General features: G+C 41.3%; 1 protein-coding gene and 1 long non-coding RNA gene across 4 annotated transcripts in view; one reads left to right on the forward strand and one right to left on the reverse strand.

Moving 5' to 3' along the window:
- Window positions 1-13589, reverse strand: part of LOC106558787 — a 181464-nt gene that overhangs the window by 60673 nt on the left and 107202 nt on the right. The gene's annotated exons all lie outside the window — the stretch shown is intronic.
- Window positions 51-2883, forward strand: LOC111095803. Its single transcript, XR_005359135.1, has 3 exons — window positions 51-142; window positions 1523-1588; window positions 2677-2883. It is a non-coding gene; the product is annotated as an uncharacterized LOC111095803 (long non-coding RNA).

Raw genomic sequence — 13589 nt, forward strand, 5'->3', positions numbered from 1 at the left:
ACTCTCCCTACCTGACATTCCTGCCAGAGTTCCAGGTGAGAATGCCAGGGCTCTGATCCATTCACAACCAGAACTCTTGCCTTGTCATGAAGCCTCCTCTGTGTCACCAAGTGGTAGTAAGATAATGATGTCTTCTTCGTGGGTAAGCTATTCGTCTACTGTCATCCTCATCCTCATCCTCATTCTCCCATACTCCCATACTCCCATACTGTTCCAGCTGTCTGTCTTCTGTATATTAGGGGCCACTGGCGGGAGATCAGAAATTACCAGTGGAGGGGCATCTGGGTGGCTTAGCTGGCTCAGCATCTGACTTTGGCTCCTGTCATGGTCTCAGTGTCCTGAGATTGAGCCTTGTGTCAGGCTCCCTGCTCAGGGGGGAGTCTGTTCTCCCTCTCCTTCTGTTCTTTTCCCCCCACCCCAACTCATACTCTCTTGCTCACTCACTCTGCTCTCTTTCTCAAATAAATAAATAAAATCTTGAAAAGAAAGAAAATAAATTATGAGTGGAAATAATTATTATTCCTCATTTTTCGTTTTCTTTCTCTCCATTTGCTTCTGGCAGCAACCTTGGAAGTGGCTGCACTGCCTTGATGATCCCAGCTTTGGTGGCAGCGGTCCTTCCTTGGCGGTTCTAGTAGTGACCACATGCTCCCCTCTCTATGGGGTCAACACTGCTGGGTGGTCCATCCTATGGCTCCAATATCTACTAAGTGTCACATCTTCCACAGCAACTGCATTGTGTACAATGTGCTCATGAACTAGCACAGCAGTATTTTCTGCACTCTGGAAACTCCAGTCCTTTCCTTTTGTTCTGTAGCCATATTTCCTTCCAACAGTAAATAATTTCTGGGTTACTTCTCCCCCTTTTGCCTGGTTTCATCTCTTCAAGTCCTTTATAATTAGTTCCCCCTAATAAATGCCTTTTGTTTGTTTTTCTGGTAGTGTCCTATTTGATACACAAAAATTAAGGAAGGTGATTATTCATAGGTAGAAAACAATTTTCTCACTTTTTTCCCCAAAAGACATGGAAGAGAATATATAAGAAATGAAATTTAAAAAATTAATACATTATTGTCTATTTCAGTTACCTAAGCACTACCTGGTTGGTCATAAAATTAGATCATTGTTGAAATATTAATTTTCTTGAGTAAAAACACATGTCCATATATGTTATCTCCATTGGAACTGAATTTATGCATATGTCAAATTAATTATGAATGATGTCTTACATCTGAACTTATTGTACTCTCTGAACCACTAGGTACATCTTCTCACTATAATGTATCAAATTAAACGTGATATTTACACACACACACACACACACACACACACACACACAAATGCTGTCTTCTTCTGTGGATATATCCATTGTGGAGGTGTAGCAAGGCTCAGATTCAAGCAAAGCTAACTCGCAAACTGCAAACTGGACACTCCCGTAGCAAATGTCTGCACAAGTGACATTATCAAGAAACAATTTGTCTGAAAGTTTTAAAAGAGTTGTGATCTAAATGTTAATCTGCAGAGAACCAGCTGATGAATGATGATCCAGCCGCCCATCTGTCCAGCACAGACAAAGCTATGGAATCAGGTGATGTTTATCTATAATTATTGACATTGCAAGATGTACACAATATATTATTGAGTGAAAAATTGGCTATAATAGTTTGAAAAGTATGGTTGCATTTTTTGTTTAAAAAAAGATATTCACGTATAACAAAAATAGTGGGAAGTACAGCAGAGATAGTAGTGATTATCTCCTGTTAGTGGGATGATGTGTGGTTTTTAATTTTCTTTTTACCAAGTTGGTTTTTTACATTTTCTACAATGAAGATATATTAATTTTGTTTAAAAGAAAAAAATTAAGTCAGTTAAAAGACAAACAGGTGCACTCCCAGACTTGTACAGAATGGGAGGCTGGCCAGAAGTGCTGTGTGGGAGTGGTGGGAGAAGCAAGGAGAGCTGGGGAGGGATATCTCCGGACCCACCCCCGCTAGGTTGTCAGAGGAGTTCCTCCCTTATCGCGTTATACGATACTATGAAACTATTTTAACAAGATTCTGGGTGATCTCTTAGGTTCCCTCAGATCAGGGTTCCAAAATCCAAACTAAAAATTCAATTAATTCAAAGAAAATGCATTAGTGATCGCCCTGTGCCAAGACTTATAGCAGGTCCTAAAGAGACGGAGATGAAGTCCCAAGTACTTGTCCCCCACATACCTACTGCTTTGTCAAGGGACTGATGCTGGCATTGGAGCAGAACAATTTCTCTTTGAACCCTTCCCTCTGCCTCTCACTAGCTGTGTGACCTTGGGGAAATTTCTTTTCCTCTTTGAGTTTCAAATTTTTCATCTTAAAGGGAAGGTAATAATTCTTCCTTTTATTTATTTTTTAGAGGGTTAAATAGAATGATGAATAAATCCAAGAGGAAAAGAGGGAGAAAGAGAGGGAAAGGGAGTGGTAGGGGAAAGAGAGTCATTTGTTTTCGAGGCCATTTTAGGCTTTCAAGGAATGAGAATAAATGATAGGGATGAAGAAGAAAATACAACAAAAAATCCTTACCCAGGGAGGGGTAGCCAAACTTTTAGAGTGAACCATTGGATATAAAAGTTAATTACACAGAAGTTTCAGAATTTTATAGAACATCCAATTAGCTTTTGCTGTTTGTGACCACATGCAGGTTTGACACAAACAGAGTTTCCAGGTAATCTGCATAGTCACTGAAGGACAAAAGATCTGCTTGACTCCTGCTTCCCAGAGACCCCAGATAAATGGGAACTTGGGGTGCCCTGGACAATGGTGGAAGAAAGAAGAGCCATAGCCTACTGAGTACACTTCATAGATACAGAGTACACAACATTGTGTGGGTGGCAAGGAAGACTGGGATTATTTGGCCAAGGTAAATTATTTCTGCCTTATAAAAAAAATTGCAGTTTCTATTTATATTTTTGTGAAATAAGTATGTAGGATATATAGAAATACTTTATATAAATAGTTTCTCTGTGTATTTTAGTTTATTATGTCCAGTGGTTACAACTGGAGGACCCAGTCCTATCCTGACCCTCAATCCTCTTAACCAAATGCTCCATAGAAGAGAGAAATGTAATGACCTTGAGACTATATTAAACACTGACCAACATTCCAATAGGCAACTTGACATCTTTTTTTTTTTTTTTTCAGTCTTACCTCCCTAACTATGCTGTAAGCACCTTTGTTGGAATTCTTAGCATAGTGCTGGTCTCAATAAATCATTACTTGGAAGGCTCACCAGTATTCCTCTCTCACCAAAATTATTCCATTATTGTGCAATTAACAACCAACCATGGTAAATCAAAATAATCAGCTTTCAATTGGCTAAATAGATTTGTTAGCATAGTGAATAATTATTCACCAGTAAATGAATTAGCCTAATTTGTTTAAGTGTAGGTCATAGCTAAAACATCATGTTCCCATCCTTTTAGGATATTGATTTGAACAAGGCTAAAGTAAGACAAAAACCATGACTTTAGCACTGGATGAAGACAAGTTAATTTAAAGAAAACCAATCAGTCCAGCACCATACTAGCTGCCATGAGAGGTAATGAAAGTATCATTGCCCTGTCCTCAAGAAGTTCTGAATCAAATTGAAGAGTTAAGACATGCATGGCAATTGGGAAATAATAAAGACACTGTATATCCAAAACAAAAAGATATGGAATAAATCTGCATTTTCAGGTAGAAGGACTCCTTTTAAAATAACAAAATCATTTATTAAATCAGAAAAAAATACACAGGCACATGTTAAAAATCATAGGTAATATGATCCTTCCGAGATTACGACTATTAACATTTGGCGTATCCCAGGAATCATTTCTGTACAAATAAAAGTATTTTATTTTATTTTTATAAAGATTTATTTATTGATTTGAGAGAGAGAGAGACAGAGAAAGAAAGAGCTCGTGGGGGTAAGTGATAGGGGGAGAGAATCTCAAGCAGACTCCCTGCTGAGCATGGATTCCCAAAGGAGGGCTTGATCTCAAGACCCTAAGATCTTGACCTGAGCTGAAACTAAGATCCAGACACTTAACAGATTGCACCATCAACATCCCCAAATAAAAGGTATATTAAAGAAAAGAAGATCACACCATAAAACTATTTTTAACTTAATTATTTATATTCAATAACATATTATGAACAAAATGGAAGATACTCTTTTTTTTTTAGAGAGAGAGAGAGAGAGGAAGAGAGCATGTGTGCACACACATGTGAGCAGAGGGGGAAGGGCAGAGAAAGAGGGAGAGAATCTTTAGACCCTGAGATCATGACCTGAGCCGAAATCAAGAGTCAGAAGCTTAATTGACTGAGTCACCCAGGCGCCCCCAAAATTGAAAATACTCTTACCGAATTGCAGATTTATACAAAGCTAGGGAGAAGAGCCCCTGATGAAAGTATTACAATCTAGAAAGATCTTTCCAGAAGAGAACAAGGACCAGACTAACAAGATTAAATGTAACAAAGATACTTCTAAAATCCATACCTTAGCTTGAAAGCCCATGAATTGACAGTGTCATTAACTGTCAAAACGCTGATGTAACCTACGCTGTCTCAAGGAAAGCAGAATGCTCTGTAATAGGAAGGGAAAGTCCTTCTCTAGGTTGTGCTGATCTGACCATTACTTTGAGCTCTATACTTAATTTTATGGCAACGTTTGTCAAGAGGACAGTAAGCAAGATGAAAATTATGTCATGTGAGTCATAATTGCAAGAGCTAGTGGCGCTTAGCTGGAGAAGAGGAGATTTTACGGCTCTGTGTGTGTGTGTTTGCTTATGTGTAGGTGTGTGTATGCACGTGTGTGTGCATGTGTATGTGTGGAAATTCTTGGCAATCACACACACAAGAAGAGTTATCCTGAGAAAGAATAATTTGATGTATTTTGTGTAAATTTAGAGGGCAAAAATAGTTGGACAACTCTGAGATCATCCCCACAGCACCCTAGGAGGAATAATTATATAAACATCTGAGCTGTCCAACAATGGAACAGACTGTCTTTGTGGTAGCAAGTTTCCCCCCACCCTGAAATGACTTAAACAGAGGTAAGAAAGGGAATGTGGGAGAAAGATTCCTCCCATCAGACTACAAGAATCCTGTGGCCCCTTCCAACTCTAAGATTATGAAATAAAGCGAAAGAATATGATTGAATTAAATAAATAACTTTTACTCTTAACTTGTGTATTTGTGAATATGTGTCTCTGTGTGTGTGTGTATGTGTGAGAGTGGCTGTGTAAAATTGCAGTTGTCAAATATTTAGATCTTGGAAACTTTCTCTTTAAAAAACATATCTTGAGGGGTGCCTGGGTGGCTCAGTTGGGTAAGTGTCTGCCTTCAGCTCAGGTGTTGATCTTGGGGTCCTGAGATCAAGCCCTGCATCGGGCTCCCTGCTCAGTGGAGACTCTGCTTGTCCCTCTCCCTTTGCCCCTCACACACACACATACACACACAGTCTCTCTCAAATAAATAAAATCTTTTAAAAATATATCTTGAGCTTAAGCCTTAAAAAAAAGTACCTGCTTACTTCTCTATGAGGTAATGGAGCAAGACCGACAAAGCCTGAGTTCCAGCTGTGCCTCACGCTAGCAATATGACCTTGAGAAACATGGGTAAACTCCTGGGCGTCTTATTATCTCCATTTTATAAATGAAGAAATAACCTACTGTCAAAGGAACATTGTGAGGATAATGCTATCACATTGCCTGGCACATATTAAGTAGTTAATACACAGAAGTTGTTGTTATTGTTATTACTATTATATTGGTCTTTCCCATCCCTTTCTTTGCAGCCTTCCCTTCTTTCTCTCCTATCTCTCTTCCTCCTCCCTGACTTTATCTTTCAAGGCACCATCAGTTTATCTCTGCGTCAATGTACACCTGTCTCATCTCTCCTGTGATTCTGAGTGGTGTTTAAGGAAGGTTGGACAGGCAAGGGTGTGCAAGGTATGGAATGTAAACAGAATGGTACGAGGGAGCAAAGTCGAATGAGAGTGTGCAGGAGAAGCATAGGAGGCCAGCTCTCTCCCCTCCTCATTCCCTCCCTCAGCCCTCCTCCCTCCTCCCCACATACAAAAAGAACAGAAACAGGAAGGAAGACCAATGGAGGAAAAGATACTGTCAAAAGGACAGGAGTGGGAACATCAGAAAGGGTAGGATCTCACCCAGGAGAGGCTCAGAAGGAAGTGAGAAGCAAGAGACAAACTGCCAGGCCCTGAGTGGAATGAAAAAGATAGATGATTTTAGAAAAGATAACTAACGAGTCTCCGATAACTCTAATTTTCTGGACCTTGGTGAGCTTTGCTTAAGATTCGACTAAATGGAAATATAAGTAGCTGAGAAAGAAGCCAGTGGATAGGAACTGACATAATGGACTATATTGACTCTCAGAGATATAAGGGACCTTCTTAAAAGCATAATATTTTACATGATCATTTGTCAGGCTTCCTCTGGGTGAGTGAGCTCCTTTGGGGGAGGTAAGTGCGTTGGCTAATCTTAGTGTTTTGTTTGAAGTGCACCCTGCCTTGCGCTAGAAATCTCGTGGCTTTACTGAGCAGACAGGAAGGGAGACAGGACATAGGTGCCCACCACCATCTTCCCTTCCGGGGCCTCAGCTGATGAGCACCCAACTAAGATCCAAGACCCACTTTCCTCTTCCCTTCACTTGCTTCTCTAACAAATTGCCTTCTCTGGCAGGGCCCTTGTTTGAAGGAATTAAACCACTTCTAACCCTCCTGCTCTCACAGACTGGAACATATCTACAAGCCATCCAGACATTTACTCAGTGGATCTATCAACTCCCTTTAAGTCCCTCGCTCCACCCCAACTGTCTACTCTCAGCTCTGTGCTCAGCACTGGGAACTCCCCTTATATCCCAGACCCATGAGGATCTTCCCCTCTGCTATTATCCTCTTTGCCTGTAGTTCTTTAGTGGATTTGGACCTTGTCAAAAGACCCAGATGCAAAGGCCCAAACTCAGAAGTTCCAGGAATAGAGTTGAAAATCGGTCCTTTGGAAAATCCACAGCACATTATTTGAGAACCCTTGGATTCTGTGTGATTGTTTAGGACTTAGCTATACATAGCCCTATTATGTATTAGTTTTCATGAGCTAGTTCAAGCCTCCAAAGTAAGTCATGATCATACTTTTATACTGGGCCCATCACTTATTTTTCTTGATATTTCCCTTCCCAGGAACAGGAAGAAGTGCTCAGAAAATGTTTGTAGATGATGCTGTGATAATTTGGGTATTGTCAAGTTTATAGAATGACAGGTTGAGGTCGTGCTGGCATTCCATGACTCCATCTTGGTAAAGTCACAAAGCCTACCAATCTGTCAGCACTCAGCCCTTGAAGATTTACCCCAGGGATTGGAATTTTGAGAATTTCCCGGCCAGCTTTTCCTCTCTAGGCTGTCCACACACCCGATCAATGCCAGTGCTCTCTCATTCCAAAGTCAACTTACTCCTGATACTTCTGATACCGCTTCATTTTCTGTTCAGAATGACCATATGACAAAAGTTCTTGCCAAAGTCCTCCATTCTCTTCTGATACTTCATCTCCTAAGGAAGGATAAATCCAGAGCAGAGAAAAAAACCAACACAACCACTGGGTTTACATAAAAGACCCAGGAACACATGAGAAACTGCCTTTGGCTAGAAACACAGAGCTATATTCAGTGACACAACTGAGCAGTTGATCAAGTAAACTCATGAGAAAGAAGACACAGTGTGTTGGAAAATAATTAATCCCAGGGCCATCTTCATATACATCTTCATTTGATGAACAGGAGTTAAATGACTTGAAGGTAATTCAGCATGTGTAACAAGAGTCTCAAAGTCTGAGCTGACAATCTTAAACAAGTTTTTTAGTGAGAACATCCAGATGATTGATTGTGTAGAAAGTTTTTTTTCTGACTCAAAGAAGGCATTGAACTGTGACTCACACTTTCCCTCAGACTATGGCCCCACTGTAAATATGAACAATTCTATACAAGTCCATCTGCACCCAAGAGAGGGCAAAGCTACAAAAATGTCAAGAGTTGTTTTTTTTTCTTTTACTTCCCTGACATATAGTTATTATTTTCAGAAGGCAGAAGTGCTGGCAGCTATTTGCTATTCAAACAATTTCAATATACAATAGTCAATATTCCCACCAGTTGGAGATCTCATTCCCAGGATTCGGGTGACCTGCTGTCCGTGAAAATTTACTAGTTCCAAATCCTACTCTTTCCGAGATTCAACTCAAGCTTTGCTCCCCCTCCTTCAAGATTGAGTCCAGTGCTGTTCATGACAAACATGAACACAACCGCCCTTTTTATTCAGTCATGGGCCTGCTAATCTTCCTGCTTTCCATTTCTCATTTCCACCTCCAGTTCTGCAGACTCTTTCCCCACCTCTGTACTTGCCTAAATTCAATCTATGATTCAAGGCTTGGTTTGAGTAACGTCTCTTTTACAGAGCTTTCTCCAACAGCTTACCCTCAAACCCATCACCTCATTCTTATACCAAAGCACTGAGTCTACCACACAGGCTAGCTCTGTTTCTCATTTCTAGGTATTTCTGTATTGTCTATTCAGATGAACTACAAATGCATCTGGATTCTTTTTTTTATTATTTTATTTATTTATTCACAAGAGACACACAGAGAGAGGCAGAGACACAGGCAGAGGGAGAAGCAGACTTCTTGCAGGGAGCCCGATGCGGGACTCAATCTCAGGATCCTGGGATCATGCCCTCAGCCAAAGGCAGGCGTTCAGCCACTGAACCAGTCAGGTGTACCTGCATCTGGATTCTTACATCAAACAGATAGATACCTCTTCCCCACCTAGTAGTTGTGTGACCTTGAGCAAACCATGCCTCGGTTTTCTCTCTATAAAATGGGGTTAGGAGCCTGCTTCTCCCTCTGCCTGTGTCTCTGCCTCTCTCTCTGTGTCTCTCATGAATAAATAAATAAAATCTTATAAATAAAATCAAATAAATAAATAAATAAATAAATAAATAAATAAATAAATAAATATTAGCTGTTACTGCTACACAGTGCCAGATTCGGTAATGCCTGGTTCACTGCAGAAGAGCATGCCTCTCAGTCCACAACTTAGCTCATAACTGTAAGCATTCTGAAGTAATTTGTGAACTCTCTGTAACCTTCTCAAAACTCATAGTGACAGAGAATTCCCCCCCCAACATACTCACATTTACATGTAATATACATATCCATATACATCTTCATTTTAAATGAAGTTTAAGTTGTCAAACAAAATGGCTGGTGGGCTTCTGAGGAATGTGGGCACATCACCTTGGTAATTCCCTGCCCCTACTTGAAAGTGTCACCTGCCCAGCTCCTAGAGTCATTATCCTGGGATTTTATTACCCTGTTTACCCACTACACGGAGATCGGAGACACAGATCTTCTGTTGTTCACATCTAGTTTTATTTGCCAGCAGTCTAGGAGATACGTACTGAGGAGTAAAGTCTTTGTCTGAAACATTTTTGCTCCTGGAGTGTGCTGCCACTGGGGTGGGGGTCGGAGGGGGGTAGAGCTGGTTGTTCTTCTCTTTATCAGAGAGGAACAACCCACAGTGTTGTTATGAACTGACTTGCATCACCCCAAAATTCGTATGTTGAGGTCTTTACCCTTGATGTGACTGTATTTGGAAATAGGGTCTCTAGGGAAGTAATTAAGGTTAAATGAAATCATAAGGGTGGGGCCCTCTTCCACTATGGCTGGTATCTTTATAAGAAGAGATAATGTCAGGGATGCCTGCACACAGAGAAAATTTAGCCACGTGATGACACTGCAAGAAGGTGGCCTTCTGAAAGCCGGAGAAAGGCCTCAGGAGAAACTCACCTTGATCTTGTACCTCCAGCCTCCAGAACTCTGAGAAAACAAATTTGTTGTTGAAGCCACCTAATCTGTGTTATTTTGTTATGGCGGCCCTAGCTGACTGACACATAGGCAAATCCTACAAAATATAAATTCTCCCTATTAATGATAATATCCTCAATAGACCAATGAATGAGACCCTGATAATCACAAAGGAAAGCAGAAGACAGTGTTAGAACTCAAAACAGGCCAGTTTAGCTGGAAGAAAGGATACCGAGAGTCGATAGGAAGAACATTCCAGCATACAGAGTGTTGCCAAGGGAAGGCCAATGAAAACAACATGCTGGAGTGGGCAGCCCTGGGCAGCTCCTGCTCGGAGGCACACTGGAGCTTCTGCAATGAGGGGGCCAGAGGTGGTCAGTTCCAGACGCCCACTTCTCTTCCTGCTTACCCTGGCCGTGGCAATGCGGTACCAATGGCCTGGAACCCTACTGGGCTGTTCCCCCGCCCCCCTCACTGTGACTCTTGCCTCCCAAAGCTGTCATTATCAAAGCCCAATTTCCAGGAACTGGTCCTGGTCTGAATCATGAGCCACACTTAAGCTGCACATTTGAAGTAATTAACTATGGTGACCAGAAGTGTTGTGTTGGAATATCTATTCAGTGGGCTGTCTCAGAACACTCTGAGCCATGTTCTCTGTGGTCTCTTGACATTTTTAAGAAGAATACAACCAGCAGTCTTCTTGGGGATGATGGGGTCAGGGCTTGAAGGTGTCAGAAATTACAGAGCATGGAACTCAGAGAATTATTTAACTATTTCCATTCCAGCCTTCATTTTAAGTTCATCTGAACATTACCCCAGCACCTCTGCCATAGAATGGTTCTTGTCTGGGAATCTAAAGACCTGAGTTCGAGACTTTCTCTGCAAATGACTTCTAAGTCAATTGCTTTTTCACACTGTAAGCTACCAATCTAGCAAATCTATGTTTATTTACGTATAAAGCCTGAGCACTTTAGGTGGTGAGGTGTACAGAGAGCCCTAGACTATAGTCTGGAAATCCGTATGGTAATTCCTACGCTCCCTAACCAGCTCTGTGGCCTTTGGCACCCATGCCCCTTTCCTGTCTAGGTCTCAATTTCCTTGTCTGTAAATAACAAGGATAAACCTTACCATGTATAAAATAGCTTCCAGTCTCAGGATTTTAAGACGCTATGAAAAAAATAAATGTTGAGGGCAAAAACAGATTGTGTGTGTATGTGCACACATCCCCCTAGCTCTGCAAGTGGTGAATGGGCAATGCAGGGTGTTCACTAAAACAGTACGAGCATTCTTGCTTGATTTGTTTGACTACGGGCAGCACTCACTGCTACGGCACCTCTACCCACACACTAAATAATGCCAACCAACCAAATGTGTAACGTTAGTGAAAATATACATGTGGCATGGAGAAGAGCCCACTCGGAGAGGCTACTTGGAAGAGGTAGGCTCTAAACTGTGTATGGCCAGAAAAAAAAGAAGAGAAATCCACCCCCTCTGGCCCCACTGAAATGCCAGGGCACCACATGGTCATCCTGAGAGCTCAGAGCCACACAACGGGCTGCATTCACTGCCTCACGGCCGTCATCCTCCCACATGCTTTGGCGCTAAGATACAAAGCACACACCAATCTTGAATTAGAGTCAACCTGACACAGCATCCGCTGCAGATTAAATAAAAATTCACCAGGTAAAAGCCAAGTGTGATAAACTTTGCAACAAATAAGAGGATTTGGGAAAGTATATTAAAATGGTGGAGGAGGTGGGGGGAGGCTTAGCCAAAACAAGGCAGCCATTGACATTTAGCAAGTGGCTCCTTTAATTAAGGACCGTCTTCTTAAATTACATTCATTTCTTTTACCCCTTTCAGGGCAGTCCAGGGTGAATAATATGTTTGTTTCTGGCTAAAGAAGTGCCAAGTGTAAAGGTAGTTTTTGGTGAATAAAACTGGTCCAAACTATCAGCCAGAAATCCTGTCAACTTTTATAGACCAAGAGAAAGTGATTTAACCCTGATCTTCAAGAGTGAAAGTATATATTAATTCATAGCAACTTTCATTTTAAAAGCATGTTCAAGGCCAGTGAGAAATAAGAGTAAATGACATTTAGATCTACTCGTCTGTTCCTTGAGCCTTCTCCTACCTGACCCAATGTAGTACTAACACATGGCTCTCAGTGCCATGTGGTGTATGCAGTCTGTGTAGAGCTGCCAGGCAAAGCATTCTAGAAATTGTTTTTCCTTTTGACACAAGAACTAGCAATGGCTTCTCATTATGTGTCAGAAAAACAAAATTCTGGGGTTTTAAAAAAAATATTTTATTTATGTATTTGAAAGAGAGAGATCACAAGCAGAGGGGAGAGGCAGAGGGAGAGGGAGGAGCAGACTCCCCGCTGAGCAGGGAGCCCAACCCAGGGCTCGATCCAGAACCCTGAGATCATGACCTGAGCTGAAGGCAGGTACTTAACCAACTGAGACACCGAGGCGCCCCCAAAATTCTCACTCTTGATACTAATATTCAGAACCTCCTCCTAAACTCAGCTGGTTACTCTCAATGTGGGCCTTGGAAACCAACCAGACCAGCCTCTTCATTATCACCCACATCCACAGACTCTCCCATTCCTGTGTCCTTGCTCATGATGGTTTCCACTTTATTTGTCCAGTTCACTTCTCCAATCTCATTCCTGCCAAGAACAAGGCATATAGAAGGAAAATAATAAATATGTATGGGGGGGGCGGGAGAAAGAATCAAAAAGGAATGGACATAGTTTGAAAAACATTCCATTTTTCCCACCGGCTTAGAATCCTTGTGATGCCTACGAGGTTACATTGAGTACAGTTTGCTCCATGAATTCTTCACCTATCCATCCTACACAAAACTCTTCCTTCCCCTAAAGTTATGAGGACCCGATTAGCCCTTTGGGGACCAAGTTGGCTGTTTTTTTTCAGTGCTTAACCCAGAGTTACACTCTCAGCACATTCTCCCAATTGTCCATATGGGACAACATCCAAAGATATTGAAGTTGGAATTTAGAAGACCTACATGCTATATCTAACTTTCAGTGTGCTCTAAATTGGTTTAATTAAGTGATCTTCTCTTTTTTTCCCTGAGTTGTGCAATGTGACCCTCATCTCATCTCCCTTTACCATCTCTAAAGTCTGGAGTTGCATTCAAAGGGCAAGGAGTTACAGCCAAACTGTCTTGACTCATATCCCAACTATGAAATTTCTTAGCTGTGTGCCCCTGGGCGAGTTACTTAACTCCTCTGAGTTCTCAGGTTCCTCATCATAAATTCATTGTGAAGGTTAAATAAATACATGTAAACTGCTTTGATTATCACCAAGTACCTAACATGTCAAACATTATCATTATGTAGCCACACTGGCCTTCTATTACCTATAACACTCCATACTCCTCTCTACTTCAAAGCTTTCAAACATGTAACTCCTCTCTACCTGGAATGTTCCTTGCTCATTCTTTTCCTCCAGGTCTCAAGTTAGATGGCACTTTGTCAGGGAGGTCATTCCCGACCCACGGAATTCTAGGTTAAGTCTCTTCTGATGTGTTTCCATAGCTCTCTGCATATCAACATGATACTAATCACAAGTTCTCTTTCAACGATCATCTTTCAGTTTAGACTCTTATTCATCCTTGGACACCAAACACCCAGCACAGATAACAAATAAATATGTATTGGGTAAATGAATCAATGAA

The sequence above is a fragment of the Canis lupus genome, chromosome 5 (assembly GCF_011100685.1).
Source record: "Canis lupus familiaris isolate Mischka breed German Shepherd chromosome 5, alternate assembly UU_Cfam_GSD_1.0, whole genome shotgun sequence".
Classification (NCBI taxonomy): Eukaryota; Metazoa; Chordata; class Mammalia; order Carnivora; family Canidae; genus Canis; species Canis lupus.